This window comes from Lissotriton vulgaris, chromosome 6 (genome assembly GCF_964263255.1).
Source record: "Lissotriton vulgaris chromosome 6, aLisVul1.2, whole genome shotgun sequence".
Lineage (NCBI taxonomy): Eukaryota > Metazoa > Chordata > Amphibia > Caudata > Salamandridae > Lissotriton > Lissotriton vulgaris.
Genome location: NC_141694.1, coordinates 1,458,144,876 through 1,458,163,820, shown reverse-complemented (window position 1 = coordinate 1,458,163,820; position 18,945 = coordinate 1,458,144,876).

Here is an 18,945-nt window from a genome sequence, read left to right as displayed (position 1 = left end):
ATTGGGACAGACTCAATAATATTAATAAGGCATGCAATTTGCGAACCATTAGGAACCACAAACAGTGTCTGAGACATTGTTGTAAGTTAAGTTTAGCGAGTCTCAAATTGCAAGTTGCAATTTTGCGCAATTTGTGACTCACTAAACTTAATGGTTGTACATCTGGCCCATTCTACTGTATATGGGAGCACATTTCTGGACATAACCCAAGAACAAACTCAGACAATAAACCCACTAAGATTTTCCCTTTTGGGATTTTTGACACCAGTATACCGTCTGAACTTTGCATCAGCCTCTGATCATAAGCATGCACAGTCTCTTTAAACTCTTGAGTAGTTCTGGTTATTTTGAGCCAATAAACCTCTTTCTACAGGGTCTTTGTTTTTAAATGAGCAATCACCTGGTTATGCTTGTACATAATAGTAGGGGGTGGGCCCTTTGTTCTAGCATCTCTCTGCGGCTCGGCATTTGTCCATTCTATGACCACCTTACATTCTGCCTACAACTCTATAGGAACCACTATGTTGAAGAGAGGGTATTCTCAGTCATTAACATTGTAAAATGCTTCTTTAATATCTAACTTGTACGCAAACCATTTCCAAATTCTTTTGCCAGCTGTTCTAATTTTCAATACACCACAGAAGCATAATTCACCTCTTTCCTACTTAGGAACGTAAGCTCTGCTTGATTGAACACCCAGGTTCAAGATTTCCCTATGCCAGCTCCACAATTTCTGTTTTTAATCATAAGATGTTCAATTCTCTAGTGGGTGGGAGGTCTCTCTTTCCTCAAGTTGGGACTCTGTATCTGCCAATAGCAACAACAGTCATATCCCTTAGGGGGCGGGGTACTTCTTCTGCATGAGGTTGTGGTCCCTAATCAAGTGGAGTACCAGTAACAGAGGTACTAAGGGTAGTGGTGACAACAGATGCATCAGGGACAGTAATGACAACAGAAGTGCTAGTGATCCTTAGTGATGGATCTGGAGTGTCAAGTTGTAAACCTCCCTGTGAGGGGTATCTTTGGTCAACAGACGCATACACACTCACACCAAAGTTTGTTCCTCTTCCTCTGGCACCCAGTTGGGACTGGTGGTTCCCTGTACGCTGATGAATAAAATTGAAATTTAGCTAATTATTTAAAAATGTGTCATGCATTTCACTGTCACTCTCATCCTCAATCTTGTCATACCAACCTCCCTCTCTCAACTTCCTCCCTTCTGTTCCTTCCTTTCCCATCACAGGATGCATACCTATGCCCTAAATCACATTGTCTCTCTACCCCTGCTATTTCACATCCCATCTCACTTTCATCAAACTCCAGATTTTCTTGTTCTTCTGCGTTTTATATTTCTTCTTCCTCTCTTTCCCTTGCACCTCTCGTTCACATGCGTTCAATGCTTTAAATTATGCATGTATTAGCTGGAGATTCATCTTGTATATCATATGTCTCAAATTCTTAATTTTTTCTCAGTTTCTCAGTTGAATGTGCCATACTGGGAAAATTGCAATCACTCATGTTTCACTGTGATTTTATTCCATAGTTTGATCCGGGCACAAGTTTATAATCCATCCTCATTAGCCATTTCACATGCAGGTGTGCTCTCTGGAGGAGTCTCCTCACCCTCACAGATAGGTATACTCAAATAATTTCTCAACATAGCTTTTATTTTTATCTTTGCTTCTTCTGCAAAACAACACAAAATTTGGAAGTCTCAGATTAACATGTCTGACAGTTCTCGGCAAATCACAATGCAGTAATCAACCAGGCAAATTCCCAATCCTAGCATGACACCACTGAACTGACCAGTCACGTAATGGCCAATCTCAGCCCTGCACACATGCTAAACTACCAACCCCAGTGAGAAACCTAATGATGTAACTTACAGCAACACACCGAAACACTCACTTTACTCCGTTCAACTTTCCATTAGTCAAAATATCAAAGATCAAGCAACTCCTTTTGAGTTGAGTTGCGTAACAAAATACAGACTTGACAATCTCTGTAAGGGAAATAGGGAATATAACCCTCCTGTCACTAACAAACACACTAAGTGAGTCCTTAACCGACGGGAACCCACTCTACTTGTTCGGTCTGCTCCTGTGCACAAAGGATCAACCACCAATCTATGTTAGTACAGTATCAGCAAAAAGGTAATAAGTCCCTATCTTGGTGCAGCAGTGTTGCCTCATAATTCAACACCTCAGCCTTGATAGGCAAGTCAAATACCACTTGATATATTTCTATCGCAAGATCTTGGATTTGGATCCCATGACCAAACTTCAACTTTGAGCAATAAGCTCATTATTTCTACATACACACAAGCAATACATATGAAAGAGCACTTCTATTCTCAACTTCAAGACACATCCCTCTTGGACCCAAATTGACATCACAGTTCAAAGCTCGACAAATCAACAAAAAGCGCAAACCCAGCAACTCTCACCAATTCAGAATCAATATTGCATAACCCTACTTATACTCACACGCCTAGGATTCTGCAACTGCCTTCAGGAACACTGGAACATGGTCAATAATCCAAATGGGACCATGGAAGATCAGGAATGTTGGTTGAATCTGCACAATTTGTTAATTCAAGGGAGAATTATAAATCCGCCAAGTTTCAGTAGAAATCATCAGAGGTTTGTTAGCACATTTTCTTTGTGCAAATTTGGGGCCTGTAAAGAGTTATCTGATGAATCAAAGGTACCAACTGAGGCCAGTCAACAAATGAATACATTCAATACCATGAAGCACATTAGGCTCCACAAGGAAGGCAGAACATGATTATGTTTCCAACCGTAGGAGTTTATTTACTGTTATAATGTTGACAGAAAGTAAAATCATTATGTTAGTGTCAATCAAAAATCAATAAATAAATGCAATCATTAATTCTGAAGTTCAAATCAATCAAAGTCATATAAGGAAGAGGACAAACTTACATAGTGTTGCTTCAAAGGAAATGTTAAGTAAAGTCAGTGTTTCCCATACAGAAAGTACCATACATTTCCTTCCCTGCTCTACTCTACTCAAAATCTGAAGAAGGTTGGCTCCAAGTTGCATGCAAGCATTTCTCCCTGCGTGTTCTGCAATGTAATCTACTCCACTCTAGCTTAAATTGCACACTTCTAACATTGTTGCACCTACCCATACTTCCCATAAAAGGATCCAGTCAGGTTAGAGCGAAAAGATCACAGGATCCTCTACCATGCAGCTTCTCTAAGCGTCCTTCAATCTTACATTTTATCTGTAACAAAACAAGATACATTGGACTTGCCTGTACTCTGCAGGTGTACTGTTAGAAAACATTTAGATGAAAAAGAGAGCAAAGAAACATCATGCTTGGTAATTTGGACTTCAGCTTCGCTAGAAATAAAAAGTCATGTGTTATGAAGCAAAATGGCAACCAACGTTAGCCATCTTAAAATGCACGCTACATTAGCTATGTTCAATCTAAATGTGAATAATACACAGTTAATAACATTTACCTGTTTACATATTAATGTCTATTTAATGCATAAACATTTAATATGAACATTCCATGCAGTAAGCATAGGCATTATGGGAAATACCAAATTACACAAGCTATGGCTAGCCCTTTATTTGGGCTTTAAATAGGATCATGCTTGCATTATAAAAATTATGGATGGGCCTAGTTGTCATGTATATTTCATAACCCTTGTAGATCATGTGTGGTCACTTATTTAACATCATTAAAAGTATGAATTTAAATAGATGTATGCTAGTTACTGTGTTTCCCACTAACAAAATCCCAGCCTCCTGCAATAAAATGTACACCTAGGCATGTAGATAGAAGGGGAAACACTAGCTACTCAATTTCTTGTCTTCCAGTGATGGAGACATTTCACAAATTAATCAGCTCAATTGTAAACCAACGCTAAGAAATCTTAACGTACTTTACCCTACTAGATAATTGTGGAAGAAAGTGCAGGCCTATACTTTCTTTTTTTTGGTTCTGGGCAGGCACAGGCTATTCCATGCTTTGCACTTCACCAGAACTACATATATGCATGCATGCCCATATCCATGCTGGTACATAGAGAAAACAAGGGTGAGAGCATTAAGGCAAAATAACCAAAGTAACTCTAAGGGTCTTTTTAGACTGGGATTTCCCAGTGTCACGTTACATCATAAGCATCTAGACACACAGCGGGACAAACAACTAAAATAAAAGATTGGAGATCTTATTTCAAACTGCTATTAACCTCCTTAAACTGAAATCTGTTTCCATCACAACAGGGATTTGGATAGACTGAAAAATCTAAAAAGGCGAAAGAGATAGCTGGGCTTGTATTACAGATAGGGTGCACAGTCCTTGATTGTGCCACAGTGCACCTTGAAATAGGTGAGAAGTGTACAAACATGGAGGGTGTACAGATACAATTAATCTGCTGGCCTTTATGCATCTGTGCACTTGCACCTATCCTGGGGGCAGCGAATTCAGTGAAATATGGAGTGGCTGTGTACAAACCGCTCAGTGTTCCATAGGGTAAGCGGAATGCTGCCTCCACTTTAAAGAGTAGAGAGAGATTTCCTGCCTGGCAGATGTATATGGCAGGAAGATGTCTGCTGAGGTCCACCGAACCCCATTCCCACCCTCCTGGGGGCTGTCTTAAGGAGGCGCACTGTATATGACAGGTAACAAGCCCAGGCAAAATGAGGGAAAAGGCAATGTGAACAAACAAAGAAAGCAAATATACACTTTAAATTGCAAAATTATTCAGATTAATGCATTTTATAAAAATAGGATAAAATAATTTCTAACATGTTTACTGTTAAAAAAAGATTACAAATTCTCTTTACACAGAATCATTAATGTTCACAGTATCCAAATTAATATAGAGAAAAGACAGATTTCTTAGACGCGTTTCGACACAGGAGTGTCTTCATCAGGAAAATACCATCTCATGTAATATATCTAAAAATAAGCAAACAACATTTTAAAAGACAAATACAATACAATATAAAGTGCATGTGAATAGGTGCAACTTGAAATATAATCCATTGCCTAAAAACCAATGACAGTACATGATATGCCGCTATTGAAGTTACTTCCATAATAGATACAAATTTCGATAGTGCAATAAACATGAAGGCTCATACAAAAATGCAGTGTTACATACATAAATACATGAATGACAAAACACTAATTAATTTTACGTGAAAATCAAGAAAAAAGGAGAAAAAGACATGAGAAATATAGCAAGACAAACAAGTAATGGTGGTCCTCTAGTACAAAATACTAAAACATGTTTCTGTGTATAGGCTTTCAGTGGGATATTAAAATTTTGAACAGAGAGAGCCTATTCAAAATTTAATTGAGAATAAAGGGGAAACTCATTAACTCTAGAAATCGTTCTATATAAAGTTCTATTTAGGCTATTCTATAATTGACTGTACTAGCACATTTGAAGTAATAATTAGATCGTTATCATTTCAAGATGATGATGGCAACAGAGTATAATACATATATATTGCCATATATGAACACTTATTTATTGAACATATATCATCTATAACTGACTTATTTTGGGGTCCATTCCATCATACAATGGAGCGTCTTACCTAAAGGTGCGTGGACGTTTGTATATAAGATAATGGTTGTTGATTGGAAATCCTTAGTGGGTGACCAGTTGGAGAGTAGACGGCACCAAAAAGAAACTGAGAAATAAAAAGTCAGATGATCAGCTTTCAATGTGGGCGATCTAATATTTCGAGCTATAAACAAACCCAAGTGTTAATAGGATAAGGCTGAAGTCGTACTAACTAAGATATTGCTTCAAACATAAGAGGCATGTGTGGCATGAGTTACCTGTAATGTGCCAGATAGAGCGGACGATATGCGCAGCTTTAGTTGCAGATACAAAGGAATAAGTGCTGATTAAAAATTATATCAGGGGCTGCAACAAGAAAAATATAGCTATATTAGAAAAAGCGCTACAACATATGGGGTGCAAAGATGGCATGGCAATAAGGTAAACAGGAAAATACCTGCGGAAGGGACCCACACGTGATACTAATTGGATGTCACGGATAACTTGAAAGCGGGTTAAGACTCGAAATATAAAAACAGTGCCAAAACCTATAACAAAAGAGGAATGTAAGCGCTTGTAGAAAAAAATTACCTTAAGTGCGAGCGGAAAATCAAAGTATAATAGACAGCAGTACCTGAGAGAAAAAAATGCGGATAATGCTCAGGTTCAAATGAGTGGGGCTATGCAGTCCGTTCAAGTCAGCGCACTCACTTGGATGTCGCGCTATTAGTAGGGAAGCGTTGAAGGATAAACAAGCTCCCGGTACTAAAAAACAATAAAAAAATGAATTAGGAACTATATATATTGCTCACGGAGGCACAAAGACCCAGATATCGACTCTAGTGTTCGCAAAAATGGTGCATACCTTAGAGATGGGGTATCGAAGCCTCCGGTGTTCATGTTCGCGTTTCGTCTGGATCCGGCAACATCGAAAGAAAGGTTGTTGCCGGTAGGTTTATATAAGCAATACGCTGATTGGATGAATGAACGGGTACCACCTACTCTTAAATAGAGAGGTGTGTGTATGAGAGAGGAGCTGGAAACAGATATCAGAACCTGATTTAATACCAGCAGGGAATATATGAAGTTAAATAAATGAAAGATACTTAATTCATAAAGGTATTAAAAAAGAAGAATGACTATATAGACGTCGTGGATGATATAATAATAGTCAGAGAATATGAATCTCGATTTACAAACAACCACTGTAAATGAATAAAGAGATGTAAATGGATATCAGTCAAAGAAAGTCTTGTCTTGATAAATGAGTGTAATTAAATATGTTATGCATGTAATGAAAGAACAGATCGTGTATATGACGTGAAAACAGTAATTTATAGAATGGCATTCTCCCAAGTTAATTCATTGTTTAAACCATGATTAAAAGTGCCAAGGAAGAATATCCAGAACAATTTTTTCCCCACCGTTCTCATTGGGGATGTGGATCTTCTCTAGGATCCGCCATTTAATGTCTGTGGAGGAGTGTTTAAACTCTAAAAAATGGCTAACTAAAGGTGCTGTGTGTTTGGAAGTTTTGATGGCGTACCTGTGTTCAGTTAGGCGGGTTTTAATGGCGCGAGAGGTTTCCCCCACATAACCTAAATTACATGGACATGTACTTAGGTAGACAACATTGCGTGTGTTACAGGTCCACAATTCTTTGGCACTAATGTTAAAATTATTAAAAAAGGAAAGATTCTCCTGTGAGAATACTGTTACAGGATTGGCAGAAAGCACAGCTCTTAGTCCCTCTGACTGGGATAGTGCCATCAATAGTTTTCTGGATAAATGGGAGATTAGTGGTGGTCACAGTGTATCTGGATTGGACTATTATTTCTTTTATGTTCTTATTTCGACGATGGGCAAATAACGGCTTAGCTATCTTTTTTTGATTATGGTCTACATTTAGTAGGTACCAGTTGGAATTTATGACTTGTTTGATAGTAGAATCCAGCGTTGAATGTTTAGTTCTGCATACAAGCTTAGGTTCTTGTTTTGGTTTTGGTGCATTAAATAAAGAATCTCTATCCTAGAAGCGTGCCCTCTTATATGCCTCTCTTACTTACCGATGAGAATAACCACGATCCAGAAACTTTTTCTTCATGGCGATCGCTTGGGTGTCATAGTCTTTAAGGTTGGTACAATTACGTCTGACTCTGAGGAACTGTGAAAAGGGGATACTGTTCTTTTGGTTTCTAGGATGATAGCTATAGAAATGGAGGAGAGTGTTTCTTGCCGTCGGTTTGATGTATAAATCCACTTCTAATTGACCACAGTTATGTCTAATAAAAAATATCTAAGAATTCTATTTGGTTGGAATCGGTATGGGCAGTAAATCAAAGATTGACGTTAGTCAAGTTGAGCCAAGTGAGGAACTCTTTTAGATTCTGTTCCCCATCGGTCCATATAAAAAAGATGTCATCAATATATCGGTACCAATGGGAAACAGACTAATAAAAAACGGAGCAATTTCATTGTAGATGAATCTGGACTCGAAAAGGGACATGTATATGTTTGCTATGGAGGGAGCTGCGGAAGCCCCCATGCTAACCCCTTTAGTTTGAAGATACATGTGCTCTCCGAATACAAAAACATTTTCTTTTAGGACTAAGAGGAGACATTCAAGAATGAAGGGTTTGGAGCAAGGTATATGATGCTGATCTATAAACCACATGGCAGCATCTGTTGCCCCTGATTACGGGATGTTGCTGTATAGTGATTGGATATCGAGAGTTACTTCAAAAGAACTAGTGGTATCGATAAATAAAGAAATAGAAGAATTGGAGGATAACATTAAAAAATTAGGCATGGGCGGAAAATCCGTTCCGCTCGCGGATTTTGCGGATTTTTGGGAAATCCGCAATCCGCGAGATTCGCGAATCTCCCGCAAAATCCGCAAATCCGCGAGCAGCGGATTTTGCTCACACTGCTCGCACTGTTCGCGTGAGTTCGCGCCCCGCGAATAAGTGCAAAATTGCAGAAATACGATCTTAGCAAAACTGAAAGTAACTACTTACCAGGTTCAAAAGTTCAGGCTCATCATTAGTAGCCATTTCCTGTAGTGCTTCCTGAGGGGCCCCTCCAGAGTTCAGTTGCCAGTTGAAACTATTATGTGACCCTGCTCTGAACCTCAGAATAGTTACACATATGCCACAAAGGTCCTGAATTACAGCTAAGGGAGACAAGCAGGAGCCAGGCTGGAAGTTAAAATCCATTAATCAGCCCCTAATTCATTATTGTCAGTTGGGGCAGGGCAGGTGTTGTAACTAATTTTGCAACAATGAAAGCACTTAGCAAGTGCAAAAGATCACTAATCAGGGCGCACTAAGGAAGCAGGTGCCAGCTAAAAAAATATTCTGTGACACATTAATCAGCCCCAAATTAATTCAGGTCACTTGAGGCAGGGAAGGTGTGCTTTGCTTTGCCGAAAATAATGTACACTGGACAACCAGAGGGTGTGGTGATGAAACAGAGGGTGGCATGGGTGGGCCAGAGGGTGGCATGAGTAGTCAGAGAGTGGCAGTGGTGACAGAGAGTGGCAGTGATGAAGAAGAGTGTCCCAAACAGGCTGGACACGTAGAAACAACAAGTTCGCAAAACTTGCGACCCGACAGGTAAGTTCGCAAATTGCGAAATTGTAAAAACACTCGCGAACTGGCAGAAACACGGGCGAACACAAAAAAAAAATCCGCAAATTCGCGGGAATTCGCGGATTTTGCGGATTGCGAATCCGCAAATCCGCAAAATTCGCGAACGCGAGATCCGCAAAATTCGCTCATGCTTATAAAAAATCCACCACTTTAGAAGAAGCCACCAAACATCTTGAAAATGACAAAAAAGATATTTTATCTTTTGTTGAATATGTATCAAAAAGAAAGACTGATAAATTCACAAAAGATGAAAGATTTCATACTCTGGAACGAACATACCCCTACCTTGGCGAAAGTTTCTATAAATTAGATTATTATCAAGGGGAATCCGACTGGCTCAAGGAGCCCAACGGCCAGTTGGAACTGGCATGTAATCTCTAGGGACATGGAGAGCCTGTTGGAAAGCAACACTGGGGGCCCCTAGCAGGGTCCACTTCAGTCAGAAGCCTCTGGTTGGGGGCCGAGTTGTCACCTATGGTGCCCCCGTGTTCATCCCTGCACTGTGTGGCAGACACTGTGCGAACGCAAACTCCCTTTTCTGTATGGGAGCTTGTGCTGTGGCTGGTTTCCAACTGCAGCACTAGCTCCTATACTGAAAAGGAAGCTTGCGACCGCACCATGTGTGGGTGGATCATAATTCAGCTGTCGGGACCGCCGGCCAGAGGTCAGTCAGGTCTGTATCTCGCAATGATGTGTCCACCCGACATTGAAAGAAGGCCCTTAGTATTTGGCACATCGCTGTTTAATTGCAGCAGCCAAGGGCATCTGAGTAGAGCTTCGGGCAGTGTCACTTTATATTTTACAAATTAAGAACTGGCAATGCCCCTTTTTTGGCACACTGTCAGTGTGCCTCCTATGGGCCTGTTTACCTTTGCACCTAAGTGGGCATTGGGTACCTCAACATTGAAAACACCCCAAAATGTACCTCAATCAGAATGCCCATATTTACTGGATCAGAGACTGTGTTTAAACTAAATTTCATGACACAATATGTCCCAGTTATAAAGCATTTCTCAAAAACATAAAAATCTGGAAAATACAACCGAATAAATGATGGAATGGGATTGAATGTGCCCACTCAGTTACTGAGTTCTATCTAGATCAATGGAACATGTTAGAGAACTTTATTACAGCATTCAAAAAGTGAGTACTACAGAGTTAATGTCATAAAGGCTCTCAGTGAAATTATGCAGACAGTGCAAATATCAGAAATTATTCTAAGTCCCAAATGGGCAGCGAAATCAATAAAGAAATGGACAGCATTTGCTAATGGGGCAGGAAATGCATGAAATTACAGAATCGGTAGACATATTGTGTTGTGAGCAGATGTAGCATTCCATTAGCAAACAAGATCACATGAAAAATAAATGTCATATTGTCTTAACACTTAGGGGCGGATTTCGAGTCTGGTGTCTAGGGACCACCAGACTCATGCGGGCATGGTGGCAGTGGTCTCCCAAATATCGTATTACAATTTGAGTGCTCATACAGCCAGTGCCCAGCCACAGCCACCAGTGAACCTCAGTTCCCTGGCAGTGTTGCGGCGTGGCAGTATGCTTGTTGGGACCTCCACAGTCTCTCTAAGCCTTTTACGAGTTTCCTCCCTGCCGGTGCTGTCATGGGGGTTCCTACTCCATGAACACCATTGCAGAGAGGAAACAAAGGGGGCCCTCCAGGGCCTCCTCTGCCACCTCCACATGGGGATAAATGCAGGGCAGCACAACATGTGTACTCAGGTAAAATGCGCTATTGCCACTCCAGTCGATGCAACAGTAGGGAAGGCGTTGGACTCAGGAGGGGTAAAATGTACTATTCTCACACCAGTCTGTGCAACAGTAGGGAATGCATTGGACACCAAAGGGGTAAAATGTACTATTGCCACTCCAGTCTGTGCAACAGTAGAGAGAGAGAAGTTCACTTCAAACAAAAACATATTTTAAAAACTCTATTAAATACCTAATAATACAACATTCTAAATGTGAAAATTATAAGGCTGATTTCGATGTGAGCAACATCGCAGGTTTAAACTCTGACCGCTGTATTGCAAAGACAGTAGTCAGAATTTAAACTGGTCGTGCAATCCGACTAATTTCTGATGAGCTCAAGGAGCCCATCGGCCAGTTGGCTGGGTCTCATAAATCCCTAACGAACAGCGTTTACGCAATCGGGATTATGATGGCACTTTCCGACAGCAGTTCCATATCGGAATTTCAGACATGGAACTGCTATCAGAAAGTGTCTTTGGGGACCTCTGGCAGGGACCCCTTCCCCGGCCCTCTAGTTGTGGCACTGGGTAGCACCCATGGTGCCCCTTCACATCTGTGCACCGTGTGGCAGGCACAGTGAGGTGAAGAGATGTGCAAAAACTTCAATTTTTCAACAGTAGTTTGTGCTGCAGGCATTTCAGCCTGCCACACAAGTTCCCATTGAGAAATGAGAGTTTGCGACTGCACCATATTAAATTGCGTTGTCGGAACCACGACCTGAGGTCGGTCGTTTCCACTCAGCGGCGATGTCGGTCGGAGGCAGCTCTAAACAACATTGAAATCAGGCCCCAAATGTCTAAATATTAACAAAAAGTAAACACATTACATAATTATCACAATTTTTTATAATTAATTAAAATAAATATTTTTTATTTACTTTGATTACCACACTATATTCCCACAAACATAACAGCCAATAATTAACAGATAATTTAAATTAAAAAAGTAAAACACCACTAACACCCTATGGTTCTAAAAATTAAACAACCCACACTTTAAATATAATTTAACAAATATGATAGATTCACAATTTACATATTTATCAATTAAATAATTAATAATAAAATGATAATTCATTATCAAGACCTTATTTCTAAATTAACTTCCCACCCTGCACCCCTAAAAACCCACATCTAAATTATATCTTAAAATGTATAATAATTACATAATTTACATGATTATTTATAAGTTAAACAATTAATAATAAATAATAATTAGTTACTTATACATAATTAACTTCACTCCATCTACCCCTACAAACCCAGCAACCCACACATCAAATATATCTTAAACAATATACTAATTACACAATGTACAAAAATAATTATGAATTAAATAATTAATTTTAATTGCAAATTAATTATTTATTAATTATAGTAAATTAACTTCCCACCCTTTACCTTTACAAACTCAACAATCCTGAAATATATTGCCAAAAAATATCCTAATGACAAAAGTTACATCATTAATTATCAATTCAATTATTAACTTTAATTAAAAATGATCAATTAACAAAAATTAATTAATGTCCTACTCTTTACCACTACAAACCCCACAACCTGCACTTACAACTTAAAAAATACATGAATTACACAGTTTACATAATCAATTATCAATTAAATAATTAATATAAATTAAAAATGATTAATTAATTTAAAGTAATTAAGTTCCCACCCTTTACCCCTACAAACCTCACACCACGCACCTTCAATATAACTTACTAAATAGATTACTGACACAATTTACATATTTATGTATCAATTAATTAATATTAATTAAACATTCATTATTAATTATTTATGATGAATTTACTTCTGTCTCCATGCATCGACACACCAAACAAACCGCTACGACACAAACAATTATAATTAACAATTCAATTAAATTTAAAACCACTGAAAATGTACAAACTAATTATACAATTTATAACATATACAATTAAAACATATACTAAAATAAATAAAGATAATTAAAAAACAATGTTCATTATAACAATATTTTTGTACACAATATTAACAACATATATATTTTTGAAATTGATGTTACTTACCTTAGAAAATCGATATTTTTTGTCAAAGATATTCCTCGATCAAGATATTTGTGTTTCACGATATTAAAAACTCGATATTTCTGGCCCTCAATATTTTTAACTCAATATTTTGTTGAAATACCTTATTCAGCACCCTCTATGCAAACGTCCAGAGATGCTAGAACAAAAATAGATACATGGACAATAATGTGTTATATGAGTGAATCGGAACAGTGAACCAGCGGAAGGAGCTGGGTAATGTATGAGGTTGTGCCTGAAAGCTTACCGAGAGTTGAACAACAATGGAAATGGACCAATACATCTTAACCTAACTGCGTGCTGCTGAGGTTGAGAGGAAAGAAGTGGCCAGGGGGAAAAACATGAGTGACAGGGGTGGCTTTCATCTTGGATAAGATGATGTTTATGTCTAATATGAGGCCTAGTTAGCACATGTTAGAAAAACACACTTCAACACATCATAGAAAAAGTGTTACAAATACCACAGTACTATTTCAGTATAGTATTGCATTATTTAGTGTGAAAATACATTCTGCTCATTGCTAATGATGCACAAAAATATAAACACAAATACATCTTCCACACCCGTCTCCATAATATGACACACATGCAGAGGCAAAATGATTTCCTCATTTGCATGAGACCACACCCCCCATGAAAATGAGAGCACCCCCTCTCAAGATTGTGCTGATGCTACATTTGCACCAGCCTTACCAGTGTACAAAATGGATCGCCCACGAGCGTGCGTCCCCTTCTGTAATAACACAGAGCCCAGATGGAGCAAAAAGTTGACAAACACAGATGGAGAAAAAAGTTGACAAACACAGATGGAGAAAAAAGTTGACAGACACACTTGTTGCACTCCTGGGGCACTATATGTAATGCAGCTTCTGCCACCCAACCATACGATTAGTTTCATTATGTGACGAAAACAAAATTACCACATTATGGTACTTTCTGTGTATAGAAGTTAAGGAGCAACAATATGAAGTTGCAACTGTTTTTGCTATAGAACGTCTAAAATTAGTTATTGCCGAGCAAAACGCAAGCTTCTAATGAGTACATCAAGGGTTAAATTGATACCGTGTAAAGAATATGACGATGTTCTGGATTTACCTATAACCCTCACTCGCTTTTTTAATCCAAATTCTCATTTGCCGGTGTTTGCGAAGAGCAGTTTTGGAGCTGACAACACATGTCAACAATCCTTGAATTCTGACACATATTGTGTTTTGCTGCTCTCCCGCAGCTTTCATCAGATTTGTTCAGACTACAACTGTTGATTAATTAAACTATGCGGCATCATTTTGTTTCCCTCTGATGCCTCCATGTTCAAAACAAATTACGCCATAGTGATTTTGTACTTTACATGATCTCTTCTGAGCTGCAGGGAACGACTCTTGTAGTTGCTGCGCTTGCAGCCTTTTGAAAGCAAGAGATTGGCAGATTTTGGCAGCGTTCTCCTGAGCAGCTTCCGGGCTTGCTTTTGATTAGAAGCTTAGCAGGCACATCTCAGTAAAGTTAAACCTGCAGGGGTGGCTGTTGGTTCCACTTATAGCTACTTACTTATTTAACAGCGCGCTCCAAGGCCGAAAATCACATCTCTTTAATGCAGCACACATCAAATGCCACTATTATGCATAGGTCAAATTACCTAAACTGGCAAATCTATGCTACGGGGGATCTGTTTGGGGAGGGGAGAGAGGAATAAAAATGTCATGGGTTTAGCCCGATCCTTAATCGCATTTATTATGTTTTAGTCACAGAGAGTTGAATGTTGTTTCCATCATTATTTGGAAACAACTGCATCTATGCAGATGTAATATGAGCATTGTTTTTATGCTGATCTTACTTACATTCCATGAACTTATATTCCATACTAATATAATTATGAATCCCAAATTAATGTTTTTTACCATTTCAAATCATGGTTCTGTATATTCTTCTTTTAAACAAAGGACGCTCATTTAAATTCATATTTCAAAACAAGGGGTAGATTTTCAAACATTTTTCGTTGGGTTAAGGTCGCAAAAGTGGCACTAACCAGCACAAATGTATTTTTACCAATTTACTTTCCAGCACAAAACTTGTTTTTCGTTGTAAAGTACCCTACAAGTAAGGCAAAGCGTTATATGTGTGGTACTTTGGCTTTCCCATGCTACCACTCATGCCCTATTACACAAAACACCATCTGCAAACAATTGTAGACAGGGTTTAGCACCAAAAGTTAACACATCTGAAAGGAGGCATTAAAAGTATACATTTTTCCTTTCTCCTTTCTTTTCCTAATTTGCATAGGTGCTGCACTGTGCAGCACACTGCAAAGTGGGAAAAGTATTTGAACTTGTCTAGGCATATTATTTTGTACAGGAATGGTACCCTTCCTTTACAAAACCTATTGTATACTCAGGCACGCACCTTTGCGCTATGGCGCTAAGGTGTGACTGGCTCATGGTAGCTGAAATCAGTGCCTGCGCTAGGGAGAGGAGAGGAGAGAGCCACATCTCTGTAGATATGACACTCCCTTGCTTCTATACTGTCATGCAACGCAGTGCAGCATTTTTCTCTGAAAATCTGCCTCTAAGAGCTCTAAAAAAAGATGGGAACCAAATTGCTTCAAAGTGCGAGCTCAAACTCTCTTGCTGTATGTTTAGTCAAAAAAGATTTAGGGGTATGTTTATCTTCATGTAGCGCAAAGCAGCAAGCCACCGTGCTGTGCTCTGCTGCATGAAAGGAAAAGGGCAGGAGTGCGCTGTATTTAACATCATACGGAGCATTCCTGTCTTTTCCTTGTGCTGGCCACTTTTCCCTGCCTAGCACCAATGCAATCAATCATTCAATCAAAACACTTGTATAGCGCGCTACTCACCCGGGGGGGTTTCAAGGCGCTTGGGGGAGGGGGGCCGCTACTGCTCGAACAGCCAGGTCTTGAGTTGTCTCCTGAAGGCGAGATGGTCCTGGGTCAGCCGAAGGTGGGTGGGGAGGGAGTTCCATGTCTTGGCCGCCAGGTAGGAGAAGGATCTGCCTCCGGCGGTGGCTCTTCGGATGCGTGGTACAGCGGCGAGGGCGAGGCTAGTGTACCGTAGCTGGCAGGTGGGCGTGTGGAAGGTCAGGCGGTCGTTGAGGTACTTGGGGCCCAGGTTGTGGAGAGACTTGTGTGCGTGGGTGAGGAGTCTGAACGTGATCCTCTTGTTGACGGGGAGCCAGTGCAGGTGGCTGGAGATGTGGCTGCGTCGAGGGATGTTCAGGATGAGTCGGGCGGAGGCGTTCTGGATTCGTTGTAGTCTTTTCTGTAGCTTGGCTCTGGTTCCGGCGTAGAGGGTGTTTCCGTAGACCAGCCGGCTGATGACGAGGGCCTGGGTGACCGTCTTCCTGGTTTCAATCGGGATCCATCGGAAGATCTTGCGGAGCATGCGGACGGTGTGAAAGCATGAAGAGGAGACGGCGTTGACTTGTCTGGTCATCGAGAGGGAGGAATCCAGGATGAAGCCCAGGTTGCGTGCATGGTCTGTCGGCTTGGGGGTGGTGCCCAGGGCTGGGGGCCACCAGGAGTCGTCCCAGGCGGACGGTGATGGTCCAAGGATGAGGACTTCCATCTTGTCTGAGTTCAGTTTCAAGCGGCTGTTCTTCATCCACTCGGCGACGTTTTTCATCCCTTCGTGGCGGCTGGTTCTGGCGGTGTCGGGGTCTCCGGTGAGGGAGAGGATCAGCTGGGTGTCGTCGGCGTAGGAGATGATGTCGAGGTTGTGTTGGAGTGCGATGGCTGCGAGAGGTCTCATGTAGACGTTGAAGAGGGTGGGGCTGAGTGATGATCCTTGCGGGACGCCGCAAATGACTTCGGTGGCTTCGGAAAGAAACGGGGGGAGGCGGACTCTCTGTGTTCTTCCAGCGAGGAACGAGATGATCCACTTCAATGCCTTCTCTTGGATGCCGGTGTTGCTGAGGCGTTGGACTAGGGTGCAGTGGCAGACAGTGTCGAACGTGGCGGAGAGGCCCAGGAGGATGAGTGCCGCTGTTTCCCCGTTGTCGAGAAGGGCTCGGATGTCGTCGGTGGCTGCGATGAGGGCGGTCTCGGTGCTCTGGTTGGCTCTGAAACCGGACTGCGAGGGGTCGAGGGATCCATTCGTCTCGAGGAAGGCGGCAAGCTGTCTGTTGGTGATCTTCTCGATGACTTTGGCAGGAAAAGGGAGGAGCGAGAAAGGGAGGAAGTTTTTGAGGTCGGTGGGGTCCGCTGTAGGTTTCTTCAGCAGGGCGCTGAGCTCAGCATGCTTCCAGCTCTCCGGGAAGGTGGCGGTGTCGAAGGAGGTGTTGATGACGTCTCGGAGTTGGGGTGCGATGGTGGAGTCGGCCTTGTTGTAGACGTGGTGGGGGCAGTGGTCAGTCGGGGAACCGGAGTGGATGGTGTTCATCGTGCGGGCTGTGTCTTCGGTGGTCACTCCGGTCCAGGTGCGGAGGGTCATGGTGGGGTGCGTTGGTTCGACGGTTGGGTGCGAGGATGGTGTGCCAAAGCTGTTGTGGATATCGGCAATCTTGCGGTGGAAGAACGAGGCGAGGTAGTCGCAGAGGTCTTGTGAGGGGGTGATGTCGTTGTTGCCGGTGCTGGGGTTGGAGAACTCCTTGACGATTCTGAAGAGTTCCTTGCTGTCGTGGGCGTTGTTGTCCAGTCGCTCCTTCAGTGATTTCTTCTTGGTGGTGCGGATGAGCTGGTGGTGCTTGCGGGTCGCGTGTTTGAGGGCGGTCATGTTGTCAGTGGTCCGGTCGAGTAGCCAGGCTTTCTTGAGGGTGCGGCAGGTCTTTTTGGAGTCCTTGAGTTCGTCGGTGAACCAGGGGGCCTTCTTGCCTCTGGGTTTGCTGGGAGGGTTCTTCAGTGGTGCGTGGTCGTCGGCGCAGGCTGTCAGCCATTGCGTGAAGTTGCGGGCAGCTTCGTTGGGGTCCGGTGTGCTGGCAGGTGGGTTCTGGCTGAGGGAGGTGGTGAGCTGGTCGGCGGTGATCTTGCTCCAGCTTCTGAGGGGAACCTGTTGCGGGTGGTGGTGGGTAGTGGTTTTCCTGAAGCTGAAGTGGATGCAGCTGTGGTCGGTCCAGTGAAGTCCGGTGGAGTAATGTGCTTGCTGGATGAGAAGACGGGGTCAAGCATGTGGGTGTTCACCAGTTGCTTGAGTCCGAGGTTGTCCAGCAGGGCGACGGTGTTGCGGTCCTTGTTGTTCTCCAGGTGGAAGTTGAGGTCCCCTAGGAGGATGTAGTCGGCGGAGGGGAGGGCGTGCAGGCACCCTTTTACCATGATGCAAGGGTGCCTTCATTGTAAGAAAGATTGTTTTTAGGCAGGAAGGAACAGCTTCCTGTACAAAAATAACCGTGAGAGAATTTACCTCTTTCTGCAGCACACATAGAAAGAGGAATAAACAAATAGAAATTGAGATGTTTTTCCTCATTTCGCCTCCCTTGGGGAGGTATAGCATTTTGACACATTCCCAAGTCTAACACTAGTGGTAAATTTGGGAATGCGTAAAAATCCATGGGTGGATACGGGGAAACACCCACGCTCCACCCGTGGATGCCTACCACAGGCAGAATAACGCAAGGCACAAATTTACACAGTCTTCTTTTACTCTAGATTTATTAAGCCACTCAGTACCACACAAGGTGGCTTTGCATGGTTTGATGAAACTCATTTTGGTTTTGTGTTGTTAAAAAGGGTTCCAAAGACAACCGGTAACCAAAGACCCTTTTATGTTGCCCGGCGGTATCGCCTCTATGACCCACCAATATTAATCAATGAAGAAGCAGGCGCTGGAGACTGGAAGGCGGGAAACGAGGATTTTATTCTCTCCGGAGGAGAACACATCAATTCAGACAGCAAGTATCGTCACGAGGTGCTCTAACCACATCTCTGAGGCCGGGCCTCTTATACTAGAGTTTACAACCTTTAT